This window comes from Oncorhynchus kisutch, linkage group LG18, assembly GCF_002021735.2.
Source record: "Oncorhynchus kisutch isolate 150728-3 linkage group LG18, Okis_V2, whole genome shotgun sequence".
Taxonomy (NCBI): domain Eukaryota; kingdom Metazoa; phylum Chordata; class Actinopteri; order Salmoniformes; family Salmonidae; genus Oncorhynchus; species Oncorhynchus kisutch.
In genome coordinates this window covers 4853540-4863585 of record NC_034191.2, presented here as the reverse complement: position 1 = coordinate 4863585, position 10046 = coordinate 4853540, and positions in this window count along the sequence as shown.

Below are 10046 nucleotides of genomic sequence, written 5' to 3'. Positions count from 1 at the left end.
ACCTGAGGTAATGAGGTAATGGGAGCCGCTACCTGACCAAAAACCCAGATAAACCTCCTGTAGTAGTTGGCAAACCCTAAAAACCACTGCACCTCCTTTACCATGGTGGGAGTCGGCCAATTACGCACAGCTGAAATGCAGTCACTCTCCATCTCCACCCCGGAGATGGAAATGCGGTACCCTAGAAAGGAGATGGACTGCTGGAAGAACAGTCATTTCTCAGCCTTGACGTACAGGTCAGGCTCCAACAGTCGACCAAGCACCTTGCGCACCAGGGACACATGCTCGGCGCGTGTAGCAGAGTATATCAGAATGTCATCACCACTACACCCTGCCCATGCAGGTCCCTGAAAATCTCTTCTACAAAGGCTTGAAAGACTGATGGAGCATTCATCAATCCATACGGCATGACGAGGTACTCATAGTGCCCTGAGGTGGAACTGAAAGCCGTCTTCCACTCGTCTCCCTCCAGGATACGCACCAGGTTGTAAGCGCTCCTGAGATCTAGTTTGGTGAAAAAGAGCGCCCCGTGGATGCACTAAATTGCTGCGGCTATGAGCAGTAGCGGGTAACTATACCTCACAGTGATCTGGTTCAGACCCTGATTGTCAATACACGGGTGCAGACCTCCATCCTTCTTCTTCACAGAAAAGAAACTCGAGGAGACGGGTGAAGTGGAGGACCGAATGTACGCCTGACGCAGGGATTCAGAGACATATGTTTCCATAGCCTCCATCTTCACCTGTGAGAGGGGATACACGTGACTCCTGGGAAGATTTATCACACAATCCCCCCGACGATGAGGTGGTAATTGAGTCGCCCTCTTTTTAGAGAAGGCGAGAGCCAAGTCGGAATATTTGGGAGGAATGTGCACGGTGGAGACCTGGTCTGGACTTTCCACCGTGGTAGCACCAACGGAAACCCCTAAACACATCCCCGAGCACTCTCGAGATTAACCCGTGAGGGCCCTCTGTTGCCAAGAAACAGTGGGGTCATGACAAGCTAACCAGGGTAGGCCTAGCACCACGGGAAAGGCAGGAGAGTTAATAAGGAAGAGACTAATTCTCTCCTTGTGACCCCCCTGCGTCACCATACCCAGAGGAGCGGTGACCTCCCTAATCAACCCTGACCCTAATGGTCGACTATCTAAGGGAAGGGCACAGCCACGGGAACAATGGGGATCCCCAAACTATAAACGAACGATCTATCTATAAAATTCCCAGCTGCGCCTGTATCAACGAGCGCCTTATGCTGGGAATGTGGGGAAAACTCAGGGAAAGAAACATACAAAACATATGTGCAACAGAGGGCTCTGGGTGAGAATGGTGCTGGCTTACCTGGGGTGACGCCAGAGTGCCCTGCCTGCTGCCTCGATCCCCAGGGGAACCAACCCGGCACCGACCGGCAGTGTGACCTCTGCGGCCATAGATGGTGCACGATCTCCAACCTCCTCCGGTCTCCCTGCGCACCGCTCCTCCCAGCTCCATGGGCATCGGAGATGGGGGTGTGGGAGGATGGAACCACCAGACCCCGATCTGGACGTCCGCGATGGACAGGTCCACCAGCTGGTCGAAGGTGAGGGTGGTGTCCCTGCAGGCCAACTCCCGACGGACGTCCTCGTGCAAACTGCAACGATAATGGTCGATCAGAGCCCTGTCATTCCATCCCGTGCCGGTGGCCAGGGTCCGAAACTCCAGGTGGAAACTCCTGGGCGCTCCTCGTCCCCTGCCTCAGATGGAAGAGGCGCTCACCTCGAAATGGTCCAACGCCGCGTCTCCCTCTCTCCACACGGCGTTGGCCCACTCCAGGGCTCTCCCGGTGAGGCACGAGACGAGGGCAGACACCCTCTCTCCACACGGCGTTGGCCCACTCCAGGGCTCTCCCGGTGAGGCACAAGACGAGGGCGGACACCCTCTCACAGTTTGATGGAGCCGCGGGGACGGTGGGCAGATAAAAGTTTAATTGTAACAAGAACACCTGGCAGTTCGCAGCCCTCCTGTCGTACTCCTGGGGCAAGGAGAGACGGATCCCACTGGGTTCAGGCGGGAAAGGGGCGCTCAGGATAGACCCTGGTTGTGCTGGTGGAGGCACTGGAAGAACTTTTGCCTAACCTTAAATAAAGACCAACTGATATTTTTAATGAATATTTAGGATATATTAAAAGTTGACTTTGTGACTGTGGTAACTAGTGACAGCTGTTGTTTTCCTCTGCTCCATCACTGTTATGGTCTCACATGCTGAGTGCTCATTGACTATTGACAGTAGTCCTTATCCAATCGCATCGCACGTCGTCGCACTGTTCATACTACAAGATGCATAACTAACATTTTGTGATATCCGACAGGAGTCTGGAGAACAGAACAGCCATCGGCGGTGCGTCCTTGACCTCCTCAAATTGAGCGAATCCCAATGCACTGATCCCAAGTTCATATGATTTCACACTGTTTAACTTGTGGCGAAAAAATGAGGTGTATGCCCGGCAAATTAGCAATATCTTTCAAAATAGCTTAGAAAAACAACTTAGCTGCAACTATATCACTATATCACTGTATCACTATATCACTGTATCAATATATCACTGTATCACTGTATCACTATATCACTGTATCACTATATCACTGTATCACTATATCACTGTATCAATATATCACTGTATCACTGTATCAATATATCACTGTATCACTGTATCACTGTATCAATATATCACTGTATCACTGTATCAATATATCACTGTATCACTGTATCACTGTATCAATATATCACTGTATCACTGTATCACTGTATCAATATATCACTGTATCACTGTATCAATATATCACTGTATCACTGTATCACAGTAACACTGTATCAATATATCACTGTATCAATATATCACTATATCACTGTATCACTGTATCACTATATCACTATATCACTGAATCACTATATCAATATATCACTATATCACTGAATCACTATATCACTGTATCACTGTAACAACTATATCAATATATCACTGTATCACTGTATCACTATATCTCTCTCTGTCTGTCTGTCTGTCTGTCTGTCTGTCTGTCTGTCTGTCTGTCTGTCTGTCTGTCTGTCTGTCTGTCTGTCTGTCTGTCTGTCTGTCTGTTTCTTCTGTTTTGTCTGTCTGTCTGTCTGTCTGTCTGTCTGTCTGTCTGTCTGTCTGTCTGTCTGTCTGTCTGTCTGTCTGTCTGTCTGTCTGTCTGTCTGTCTGTCTGTCTGTCTGTCTGTCTGTCTGTATCTCTGTATCTCTGTATCTCTGTTTGTCTGTCTGTGGCTGTCTGTCTGTCTGCATGTGTGTGTGTATTTGTGTGTGTGTGTGTGTGTGTAGGTGGGGGGGAGTGCTAAGCCCCTCCCCCCGGTAGCCCTTCAATCAGGCCGAACCTACCTTGCACCTATACACACACACACTCACACACATACACACACACACACACACTCACACACACTCACACACACACACACACACACACACACACACACACACACACACACACACACACACACACACACACACACACACACACACACACACACACACTCACACACACACACACACACACACACACACTCACACACACACACTCACACACACACACACACACTCACACATATTATGAAGAACAACCAATACGCATAATTTACAAAATAAACCTAATTGATACATAAGCCATCCAACACACTATGTAGTCAGAGCTACACACACACACACACACACACACACACACACACACACACACACACACACACACCCCTCTTCCACCAGTATTCAGAAGTGTGAAACAAAATGCAGCGTCACCTCTGTTAGCTCCATCTAGCTGTCATTGTTTATCCTCAGTCTCTCTCTTCTCTCCTTCTCTCATCTCTCCGTCTCTCTCTTCTCCCATAACGTCCACATCTGACTTTAGAGCAACAGAGACAACAGAGGAGATGTCACTGGGGTTTGGGAAATGTACTGGCCAGATAGACAAGGAACTTTACTGCGCATGCCTAGGAAAAGAGACGCCAGAGAAAATCTCATGAATGCTGGGAGTTTGAGTTCGGGTTTGTCTTCTCTTTCTGGTCGATCTGTGTTCTCCGCAGTAGCGCCATCTAACCACTAGATGGCAGTGTCACCACTGTATTTCTGACGGACGGCTTGATGAGGATGAAAATCACTAGTTTTAAAAGAATATTCTATTTCTGCCCCGGCCGTCACGAACTGCTCAGCTTTGACAACATGTCCTAGATGTATAAAATGATAAATATGATTATAGACTTACAACCTCGCAAATGCAAATACTTTCTCACAGGGCCATAATACGAATTATATCAAGAGGTTGGAACGTGGAAGGTAAACATATCAGATATCAGGCCGATCCACCAACAGGTTTATAATGCCTCGACTTCCATTGAATTTTCCTTTATTGCCCTGCTGTGTGTGTGTGTTAGACACACAGAGAGAGAGAGAGTTGGGTAACTATCTAACTCACCATCACAGGAAGGACAGAACCTTTTTTTTTTTTAAAGAGTCCTGGTTGTAGTTTCAAACCCTTCCTCTTTACTCAGGAAAACGTGTTTAGGGTCATGTCACAACCGATTACTGTAAACTACATTACCCAATCGAAGAGAGGAGGACATTTCTAGAGGCAGAAATCCCAGTGCTCCTGCCTTCCTTTTTGCAAGACTATTTGAATGCTTAACGCCCATTCCCTCTAACACACACACACACACACACACACACACACACACACACACACACACACACACACACACACACACACACACACACACACACACACACACACACACACACACACACATACACATTCACATATACCACACATACACAAATTCACATACACCACACACACACACACATACACATTCACATACACCACACACACACACACACACACACACACAGGTTCACCCAACAGACACCTCCATCCTTCACCCCCCCCCCCCCCCCCCCCCCCCCCACCCTCAGACCCATCAGTGTCTCCTGTTGGGAACAAAGATGTCTTTGACTGGTCGCCTCCAGCTGCACTCAGAGACACAGCTCTGGGAAACACTACAGCCCTGTGTCAAGCCCATCACAGGGGGAGAAGAGAGGGAAGAAACGAGAGAGAGAGAGAGAGAGAGAGAGAGAGAGAGGATGGGGATGGGGGAGAGACCCTGAGTGAAAGAGCTACAAAGACAGAGGGATGACAGTGGGGATGAGAAGAGCAGCTGTTCATGGTAGGGCTTACCTCTCTAACTGACTTTAATCATCGTGTACTGCCCATGTACTATATAGAGAAGCTGTGTATATCTGCACAGCAGGGAAAAGAATTCAGCAGAAACAGAAAATGTGGATTGTTACGTGGGCAAGAATTCATGGAATAGTTTTTTGAGCAGGAAAATCTAGTGTGACATTATCAAGTGAAAATGGCACACTATAGAAGTCTTTTTTTTTTTAACCTAAAATAACCAACAAGTTAGCATTTCCTGCTGCTCACAACATGATTTCCCTCCAACATAATTTACATAATGTTAGTTGTAAATACTGGTGCTGCCTCTGAGTCTATCTGTGAAAAACCTGTTGTAGCTCTAGTCTTAAAACACCTGCTGTAGCTCTAGTCTTAAAACACCTGCTGTAGCTCTAGTCTTAAAACACCTGTTGTAGCACTAGTCTGTAAACACCTGTTGTAGATCTAGTCTAGTCTGTAAACACCTGTTGTAGCACTAGTCTAGTCTGTAAACACCGGTTGTACCTCTAGTCTAGTCTGTAAACACCTGTTGTAGCTCTAGTCTGTAAACACCTGTTGTAGCTCTAGTCTGTAAACACCTGTTGTAGCACTAGTCTGTAAACACCTGTTGTAGCACTAGTCTGTAAAACACCTGTTGTAGCTCTAGTCTGTAAACACCTGTTGTATCTCTAGTCTGTAAACACCTGTTGTAGCTCTAGTCTGTAAACACCTGTTGTAGCACTAGTCTAGTCTGTAAACACCTGTTGTAGCTCTAGTCTGTAAACACCTGTTGTAGCACTAGTCTGTAAAACACCTGTTGTAGCACTAGTCTGTAAAACACCTGTTGTAGCTCTAGTCTGTAAAACACCTGTTGTAGCTCTAGTCTGTAAACACCTGTTGTAGCTCTAGTCTGTAAACACCTGTTGTAGCACTAGTCTAGTCTGTAAACACCTGTTGTAGCTCTAGTCTAGTCTGTAAACACCTGTTGTAGCACTAGTCTAGTCTGTAAACACCTGTTGTAGCACTAGTCCGTAAACACCTGTTGTAGCACTAGTCTAGTCTGTAAACACCTGTTGTAGCACTAGTCTAGTCTGTAAACACCTGTTGTAGCACTAGTCTAGTCTGTAAACACCTGTTGTAGCACTAGTCCGTAAACACCTGTTGTAGCACTAGTCTAGTCTGTAAACACCTGTTGTAGCACTAGTCTAGTCCGTAAACACCTGTTGTAGCACTAGTCTAGTCTGTAAACACCTGTTGTAGCACTAGTCTAGTCTGTAAAACACCTGTTGTAGATCTAGTCTGTAAACACCTGTTGTAGCTCTAGTCTGTAAACACCTGTTGTAGCACTAGTCTGTAAAACACCTGTTGAAGCTCTAGTCTGTAAAACACCTGTTGTAGCACTAGTCTGTAAACACCTGTTGTAGCTCTAGTCTGTAAACACCTGTTGTAGCTCTAGTCTGTAAACACCTGTTGTAGCTCTAGTCTGTAAACACCTGTTGTAGCACTAGTCTAGTCTGTAAACGCCTGTTGTAGCTCTAGTCTAGTCTGTAAACACCTGTTGTAGCACTAGTCTAGTCTGTAAACACCTGTTGTAGCACTAGTCCGTAAACACCTGTTGTAGCACTAGTCTAGTCTGTAAACACCTGTTGTAGCACTAGTCTAGTCCGTAAACACCTGTTGTAGCACTAGTCTAGTCTGTAAACACCTGTTGTAGCACTAGTCTAGTCTGTAAAACACCTGTTGTAGCTCTAGTCTGTAAACACCTGTTGTAGCTCTAGTCTGTAAACACCTGTTGTAGCACTAGTCTGTAAAACACCTGTTGAAGCTCTAGTCTGTAAAACACCTGTTGTAGCACTAGTCTGTAAACACCTGTTGTAGCTCTAGTCTGTAAACACCTGTTGTAGCTCTAGTCTGTAAACACCTGTTGTAGCTCTAGTCTAGTCTGTAAACACCTGTTGTAGCACTAGTCTAGTCTGTAAACACCTGTTGTAGCTCTAGTCAGTAAAACACCTGTTGTAGCTCTAGTCAGTAAAACACCTGTTGTAGCTCTAGTCTGTAAAACACCTGTTGTAGCTCTAGTCTGTAAACACCTGTTGTAGCACTAGTCTAGTCTGTAAACACCTGTTGTAGCTCTAGTCTAGTCTGTAAACACCTGTTGTAGCACTAGTCTAGTCTGTAAACACCTGTTGTAGCACTAGTCCGTAAACACCTGTTGTAGCACTAGTCTAGTCTGTAAACACCTGTTGTAGTACTAGTCTAGTCTGTAAAACACCTGTTGTAGCTCTAGTCTGTAAAACACCTGTTGTAGCTCTAGTCTGTAAAACACCTGTTGTAGCTCTAGTCTGTAAAACACCTGTTGTAGCTCTAGTCTGTAAAACACCTGTTGTAGCTCTAGTCTGTAAAACACCTGTTGTAGCTCTAGTCTGTAAAACACCTGTTGTAGCACTAGTCTAGTCTGTAAACACCTGTTGTAGCACTAGTCTAGTCTGTAAAACACCTGTTGTAGCTCTAGTCTGTAAAACACCTGTTGTAGCATTAGCTCTTACTAGCACAGCCTCGAGCTTAGTTCAACTGTCAAACTGTCAAACTGTCAAACTGTCAAACTGTCAAACTGTCAAACTGTCAAACTCATTTACGCCAATGTTTTTAAAACAATGTAAATGTAAACAAACGGCGTATAGCCTCATAACATGGTTACAACGATAACTCTGATCTCATCGATGGTCCTTGCATCCATAGCTCTTTCTATGAATTTGAGAGTGGTGAAATTTCTCCAGGCACATGCCTCAGGTTTTTACCAAAACAGAGGCGGGGTGTTTTGTTATTGTTTCATCTACGGATTTTACCTTTAGATTGGATGAAGTAACTGTCAGCCCCCTGAAAAAGAATGAAAATAAAAACAACTCAAATTAAAATGTTTAACTTGAACTGGTCTTCTGATTTTAATACCATATATGTCTTTAACTCTCTACAGTCATTAGACTGTTTCTAGGCTAGCTAACACAGAGGTCAGTAGACTGTCTCTAGGCTGGCTAACACAGAGGTCAGTAGACTGTCTCTAGGCTAGCTAACACAGTGGTCAGTAGACTGTCTCTAGGCTGGCTGACACAGTAGTCAGTAGACTGTCTCTAGGCTGGCTAACACAGTAGTCAGTAGACTGTCTCTAGGCTGGCTAACACAGAGGTCAGTAGACTGTCTCTGGGCTAGCTAACACAGAGGTCAGTAGACTGTCTCTAGGCTGGCTAACACTGTAGTCAGTAGACTGTCTCTAGGCTGGCTAACACAGTAGTCAGTAGACTGTCTCTAGGCTAGCTAACACAGAGGTCAGTAGACTGTCTCTAGGCTAGCTAACACAGTAGTCAGTAGACTGTCTCTAGGCTAGCTAACACAGTAGTCAGTAGACTGTATCTAGGCTAGCTAACACAGTAGTCAGTAGACTGTCTCTAGGCTGGCTAACACAGTAGTCAGTAGACTGTCTCTAGGCTGGCTAACACAGTAGTCAGTAGACTGTCTCTAGGCTGGCTAACACAGTAGTCAGTAGACTGTCTCTAGGCTAGCTAACACAGAGGTCAGTAGACTGTCTCTAGGCTAGCTAACACAGAGGTCAGTAGACTGTCTCTAGGCTAGCTAACACAGAGGTCAGTAGACTGTCTCTAGGCTAGCTAACACAGAGGTCAGTAGACTGTCTCTAAGCTAGCTAACACAGAGGTCAGTAGACTGTCTCTAGGCTAGCTAACACAGAGGTCAGTAGACTGTCTCTAGGCTGGCTAACACAGTAGTCAGTAGACTGTCTCTAGGCTAGCTAACACAGAGGTCAGTAGACTGTCTCTAGGCTAGCTAACACAGTAGTCAGTAGACTGTCTCTAGGCTAGCTAACACAGTAGTCAGTAGACTGTCTCTAGGCTGGCTAACACAGTAGTCAGTAGACTGTCTCTAGGCTAGCTAACACAGTAGTCAGTAGACTGTCTCTAGGCTAGCTAACACAGAGGTCAGTAGACTGTCTCTAGGCTGGCTAACACTGTAGTCAGTAGACTGTCTCTAGGCTGGCTAACACAGTAGTCAGTAGACTGTCTCTAGGCTAGCTAACACAGAGGTCAGTAGACTGTCTCTAGGCTGGCTAACACAGTAGTCAGTAGACTGTCTCTAGGCTAGCTAACACAGAGGTCAGTAGACTGTCTCTAGGCTAGCTAACACAGTAGTCAGTAGACTGTCTCTAGGCTAGCTAACACAGTAGTCAGTAGACTGTCTCTAGGCTGGCTAACACAGTAGTCAGTAGACTGTCTCTAGGCTAGCTAACACAGTAGTCAGTAGACTGTCTCTGGGCTAGCTAACACAGAGGTCAGTAGACTGTCTCTAGGCTGGCTAACACTGTAGTCAGTAGACTGTCTCTAGGCTGGCTAACACAGTAGTCAGTAGACTGTCTCTAGGCTAGCTAACACAGAGGTCAGTAGACTGTCTCTAGGCTAGCTAACACAGTAGTCAGTAGACTGTCTCTAGGCTAGCTAACACAGTAGTCAGTAGACTGTATCTAGGCTAGCTAACACAGTAGTCAGTAGACTGTCTCTAGGCTAGCTAACACAGTAGTCAGTAGACTGTCTCTGGGCTAGCTAACACAGAGGTCAGTAGACTGTCTCTAGGCTAGCTAACACAGAGGTCAGTAGACTGTCTCTAGGCTAGCTAACACAGTAGGCAGTAGACTGTATCTAGGCTAGCTAACACAGTAGTCAGTAGACTGTCTCTAGGCTGGCTAACACAGTAGTCAGTAGACTGTCTCTAGGCTAGCTAACACAGTAGTCAGTAGACTGTCTCTAGGCTGGCTAACACAGTAGT